Raw genomic sequence first — 6747 nt, forward strand, 5'->3', positions numbered from 1 at the left:
ATTTCAGATTACAAGAGGCTTTTCTCAATTATACACCCCAGCAGTAAGAGAACTTACAGATTCATTTTTCTACCTCAGCCATAAGTCAAAAATAAATGTAGAAACATACAAATGTATCTCCTCAGATATCAAAAGACTGTTTTTGGTCCTATGCTAAGTTGCAAAAGGGTGACTTTTGTGATAGTGAAACTAAAAAAGCAATTGTCAAACCTTCTTTTTTTAAAAAATATTTATTTATTTTTGAGAGAGATAGAGACAGAATGCAGGTGGGTTAGGGGCAGAGAGAGGGAGACGCAGAATCCGAAGTAGGCTCCAGGCTCTGCACTGTCAGCACAGAACCCAACGTGGGGCTTGAACCCACAAGCTGTGAGATCATGACCTGAGCCAAAGTCGGATGCTCAACTGACTGAGCCACCCAGGCACCCCTCAAACCTTCTATTATAACTTCCATGGAGCAGGACAAGCAAAGGGTAAAGACATACCCGCCACTGGGTCCTGCAAGGCTGGGGGCTGAGGAGCCAAGACACTGGCTGCATATCAAGAAGAATAAGAGATAACATCCTTTGGGAAACAGCCTTACATTGGACTGAGGGAGAGAAAAATATACTACCCCAAAATATGACTCTTTGGCATATTGATTATTTTAAGCTAGTTAATTTTTTTGAATATTTATTTTTGAGAGAGAGAGAGAGAGGATGAGAGGTGAAGGGCAGAGAGAAAGAGGGAGACACAGAATCCAAAGCAGGCTCCAGGCTCTGAGTTGTCAGCACAGACACAAATTGTGAGATCCTGACCTGAGCCGAAACCAAAAGTCAGATGCTTAACCAACTGAGCTACCCAGGTCCTCCAGCAAGCTGCCATCTTAAATCTCATCTCCAGCTAATGTAAATATTTTAAAAGTGCTATACTAACCTAAGGGTAAAAAAGTGGAGATGGATGCTCCACTTTTTACACATGTCCTATTTTACAAATTTGGGGGGGGGGGTGTTACAGATGTTTTACATTAATAATGTCCTATTTTACAAATTTGGGAGGGGGTGGTGTTATAGGTGTTTATGTTATTATTATGTTTTATAATAACATGTATGTTACATATATTCTTTTTTTCTGGTGTATTATTTATCTATGGTGCACATTACCTCAAACTTCAGCTGGGCAAAAACTCAAGAGCAATTTAGCACGGTGGATCTGGCTTAGGGTCTCTCATGATGTTCAGTCACATGTCAGCCAAGGCTGCCAATATCTGAAGAATTGACTAGAGCTAGAGAAACTGTTTCTATGGTACCTCACTCACATGTCTAGTGCTGGCTTTTGGGAGGAGGACTCAGCTCTTCCCTACTTTGCCTATCCATGGGCTTCTTTAGTTATTTTTACCATCTGTCAAATTGCTTCTCACAGAAGAAGTAATCCGAGAGAAAGCAAGGTGGAATCTGCACTGCCTTTTATGACCTCACTTTAGAAGTCACACACCGTCGGACACCTCTTCAATATGGGAGGAAGCTATAAAGGGGCATACATATCCAAAATGTGAAGTACTGGGGGCCATCTTGGAAGATGGTTATTACAGTACGTGTCATATACTATATTTATTTTTGTAATGTTTATTCATTTTTGAGAGGGAGACAGAGAGAGAGAGAGAGAGAGAGAGAGAGAGAGAGAGAGAGGCAGAGAGAGAGGGAGACAGAGAATCCCAAGTAGTCTCCAGGCTCTGAGCTGTCAGCACATCAGAGCCTGATGTGGGGCTTGAACTCAGTGAACCATGAGATCATGACCTAGGCCCAAGTCAGACACTTAACCAACTGAGCCACCCAGGCGCCCCCATATATTATATAATAAAAAGAAAGAAAGAAATATATCTTTCCTGAGCAACATATGGAAGACCAATTAATCTCCCTAATTATTCTCAGAATACCATGAAAGAATGTAATTTATATAATTCTTTATAAATCCATAACCTCACCCATAAGAAAAAATGCCACAGAGCTTATATGCAATATTTATTCAAAGACTAACTTTCACAAAATAAATTTACTTGAAATTGTTGATTGCCTTGATAAAATAGGAGAAGCCTGATATCTTTACATGGCCATATGTTGGCATAATGTGACAGACCATTTTCATTTTCAGTATTTTGTTTAAAGTTTGAACATATTTTTTCTGCATAAAAATAAATAATTTTTGAGGAGTATATTGGTCATTCCATCTATAATCTACATCTATACATCGTAGTACATATGAGAAAATGATAGTATTACATTAAGTAAATTATATGTAGACTCTAATAAATTTAACTTCTAAAGGAATATTGCCATTAAAAATATGCTTAATTATTGTATGTCAAGAGTATATGTTTAACTTCTTTCCATATTTATTTCAAAAACAGTAAAATTAATGTTATTTCTCCTTTAAAACATGGGTACAAATATTAAGAGTTAAAAGTTAATGGAATTTTGCATACCCATATATATCCTGTTGATCAGATAAGCTATACTGAAACTATGAAGTTGGGTATTGTATTTAAAGCCTACATGTTGTTTTCTCCTGTGTTATAACAGAAGAAATTTTCTATGCTGTTATAGGAGAATTTTAATCTTTTACTTGGAAAATTACAACACTAGTACACAAGTCAAGTCTTAACACATTTAACATTTGCTTATTGAAAGCAATGTCATAAAGTCAAATAGGTAGCCAATTAATTTATTAAATTAAAATTTGATATGAGGTTCACCCTTGTTATGCAGTAGTGCTAGCAGCTTCCCTCTAATGTTCTTAGAACCAGCAGCCCTCCCTAGTGCTGAGCTGCTGAAAAGTCCCTGCCTGCAAGCTTGTAAGAGCTTGAAATCATCATCTCCCCTCCAACTCTCACCAGGGGAAAAAATGGTTGAAGCAGGTGGCCCAGGAAAACTTCTCATTGGTGATCTTAATACAGAAACAAACGAGAAAGCCCTTGAAGCATTGTTTGATAAATGTGGATGAATAGTGGAAGTTCTAGTGGTGAAAGATGGTGAAACCAACAAATCAAGAGGATTCGCTTTTGTCACATTTGAAAGCCCAGCAGGTGTTAAGGATACAGCCAGAGACATGAATGGAAAGTCCTTAGATTTGGAAAAGCCATCAAGGTAGAAGAAGCAACTAAACCATCATTTGAAAGTGGTAGATGTGGACCACCTCCACCTCCAAGAAGCAGAGGCCCTTCAAGAGGTCTTAGAGGTGGAAGAGGAGGAAGTGGAAGAACCAAGGGACCTCCCTCACGTTGAAGGCACATGGATGATGGTGGCTATTCCATGAATTTTAACCTAAGTTCTTCCAGGGGACCACTTCCAGTAAAAAGGATCACCACCACGAAGTAGCTGTCCTACTCATAAAGATATTCCCCTTTCAGACCAGTTTGCAGCAGCAGTGCAGTGGAAAGAAGAGCTCCTGTGCAATGTGGAAGAGATAGTTATGAAGGCCCATCTTGAAGTGAACCCCTGCCCTCTTGTAGAGGTGTTTGTTTGTCCCCAAGGGATGATGGGTATTATACTAAAGGCAGCTATTTAACCAGAGATTACCCAAATTCTTGTGATACAAGGGATTATGCATCACCACCAAGAGATTTTACCTACTGTGATTATCATCATTCCAGTTCACATGATAACTACCCATCAAGAGGCTATAGTGATAGAGATGGCTATGGTCCTGATCCTAACTATTCAGATCTTCCGAGTGGAGCTTCCTATAGAGATTCATATGAAAGTTATGGTAACTCACATAGTGCTCCACCTACACGAGGGCCCCTGCCATCTTATGGTGGAAGTAGTCGCGATGATTACAGCAGCTCACATAATGGATATGGTGGAAGTCAAGACAGTTACTCAAGCAGCTGAAGTGATCTCTACTCAAATGATACAGTTGGCAGACAAGAAAGAGAGCTTTCCCTTTCTATAGAAAGGAGGTATCCCCTGGGGCGCCTGGGTGGCGCAGTCGGTTAAGCGTCCGACTTCAGCCAGGTCACGATCTCACAGGTCCGTGAGTTCGAGCCCCGCGTCAGGCTCTGGGCTGATGGCTCAGAGCCTGGAGCCTGTTTCCGATTCTGTGTCTCCCTCTGTCTCTGCCCCTTGCCCGTTCATGCTCTGTCTCTCTCTGTCCCAAAAATAAATAAACGTTGAAAAAAAAATTAAAAAAAAAAAAAAAGAAAGGAGGTATCCCCTTCCATGTGATTCCTACAGCACTTCAAGCTGCAGAGCATCTAGTAGTGGTAACTGTGGAGGAAGCCAGTCTGATAGAGGGGGAAGAAGAAGCAGATATTAAAAACAAACAAAACCTTGGACCAAAATCCCCGTTAAAAGAAACAAACAAAAAAGTGGGACCTTTTCTGCCATAAATACCCAAGGACTACTAAAAGGAAAAAATGTGTCACCTTTTTAAAATTTCCTGTTAAGTTCCCTTACCATAATTTTTATGTTCTTGTGAGGGAAATAAAAGTAAAACCTGTTTAATCCTATTGGACTTTATGGCATTACTTTCAACAAGCAAATGTTAAATGTGTTAACACTTGATTTGTATACTAGTGTTGTAGTTTTCCAAGTAAAAGTGTCCCAAAAGACCACTTGCTATATCTGATTTTTCCCAGTAAATGAGGCAAGTAATTCTAAGACCTTCCATAAATATCTAGCCATCTAAAATGGAAAGGTGAATCCTTCTGCTTATATAAACAAGCTTGCTATTAAAGGCTGGTGGGAGTGTGCTACTCTTAGGATTTCAGAGTGCCTTCAAACCAAAATCTCAATGTTTTTATTATGAAAAACCTGGAATCAGGTACTTATGTAAGGAAAGTGCTACTTGTCCAGTAAATCCCAAAAAGCAAATGGATAATGCAGGCCATATTTTGCCTTTCTGGTATTTCCTTGGGAATCTACAAGAACCTCCCCTTTCCTGTCCCCAATAAGACCATTTAACTGTGTGTCAAGCAACTACAGAAAACTAAATAAAAAAGTTTGGCCAGAACAAAACAAAAAAAAATTTGATATGATTCCGATCTTCTTAAATATATTAAGACTTGTTCTGTGACGTATCATATGATCTATCCTTGAAAATGTTTCATGCACACTTGAGAAGATTGTGTATTCTTCTGCTGTTGTATGGAATGTTCTATATTATATATGTTAGTTTTATTTAGTTTAAAGTATAGTTCAAGTCCAATATCTCCTTACTGATTTTCTGTCTGGATGATCTATCCATTGTTGAAAGTAGGGTATTGAAGTCCCCTACCAGTATTACATTGTTATCTATTTCTTTCTTCAGATATGTTAGTATTTGCATAATATATTTTGGTGCTCCATTGTTGGGTGCATATAAATTTACAATTATTATATCCTTTTGATGAATTGACCTCTTTATCATTATATAATGACCTTCTTTGTTTCTTGTTACTGTTTTTGGCTTAAAATCTAATTGACTGATGTAAGTATAGTTTCCTCTCTTCTCTTTGGTTTTTATTTTCTTGTAATGTCTTTTTCCATCTCCTTACTTTAAACCTATGTGTGTCCTTAAAGCTTAAGTGAGTTTCTGGTAGATAGTGTGTAGTTGGGTCTTGTTTTTTATCCATCCAGCTATTTTATGCCTTTTTGATGGTAGAATTCATTCCATTAATATTTAAAGTAATTATTGATATATAAGAACATACTAATGCCATTTTACTGTTTTATAGTTGTTCATTAGTTCCCTTGTTCATTTTTTTCCTCTTTTGCTGCCTTCCTTTGTGAATTTATGATCTTCTGTATTGGTATACTTTGATTCTCTTCACTTTATCTTTTGTGAATCTACCATAGATTTTTGCTTTGTGGTTACCATGAGGATTACATAGAACATTTTAAAGATACAACAGTCTCTTTTATACTGATAACAACTAATCTTCAATTGCCTATAAAAACTCTACACTTTACTCAACCCATTTATTTTTGTTATTTTATTGAAATATATTTGACATATAACAATTGTGTAACTTAGGTGTACAATATGTTGATTTGATACATTTATATATTGCAATATGATTGCCATTGTAGCATTAGCTAGCACCTTATCATGGTACATAATTATCATTTCTATTTTGTTCTGGGAATAATTAAGATTTAATTAATAATTAATAATTAAGATCAAGTCTCTTAGCAAGTTTGATGTTTCTAGTAATCACTATACTGTACATTAGATCTCCAGGACTTATTTATTTGTTACTTGCAGTTTGTAACCTTTAAACAGTGTCTCTCTTATCCCCCAGCCCCTGATAACCACAATGTTACTGGTTTTAAGAGTTTGGCTTTTTCTTAGATTCCACATATAAGTGATATCATACTACATTTGTCTTTCTGTGTCTGATTTATCTCACTTAGCATAATGTCTTCAGGGTTCATCCATGTTGTCACAAATTAGAGGATTTCCTTCTTTCTCATGGCCGAATAACATCTTATTGTATAAGTATATATATACCACTTCTTCTTCATCCATTAATTTTTTGACAGGCACTTAAGTTTTCTCCATATCTTTGGCTATTGAGAATGATAGCTGCAGTAAACATGGGGGTGTATATATCTCTTTGATATTGTGTTTTCATTTCCTTTGGGTATGTTCTAAGATGTGGAATTGCTGGATCATTTAATTGACCTATTATTAATTATTTTTTTCTTTTTTTAATATAATTTATTGTCAAGTTAGCTAATATACAGTGTATACAGTGTGATCTTGGCTTCAGGAGTAGATTACTGTGATTCA

The 6747-nt window shown here is 36.9% G+C and overlaps 1 pseudogene; it reads left to right on the forward strand.

Annotated features, from left to right (window-relative positions):
* The first annotated feature begins 2783 nt into the window (after positions 1-2783).
* On the forward strand, positions 2784-4356 carry LOC122477733 (annotated as a pseudogene).
* Positions 4357-6747: the final 2391 nt, after the last annotated feature.

The sequence above is a fragment of the Prionailurus bengalensis genome, chromosome X (assembly GCF_016509475.1).
Source record: "Prionailurus bengalensis isolate Pbe53 chromosome X, Fcat_Pben_1.1_paternal_pri, whole genome shotgun sequence".
NCBI classification, from domain to species: Eukaryota; Metazoa; Chordata; class Mammalia; order Carnivora; family Felidae; genus Prionailurus; species Prionailurus bengalensis.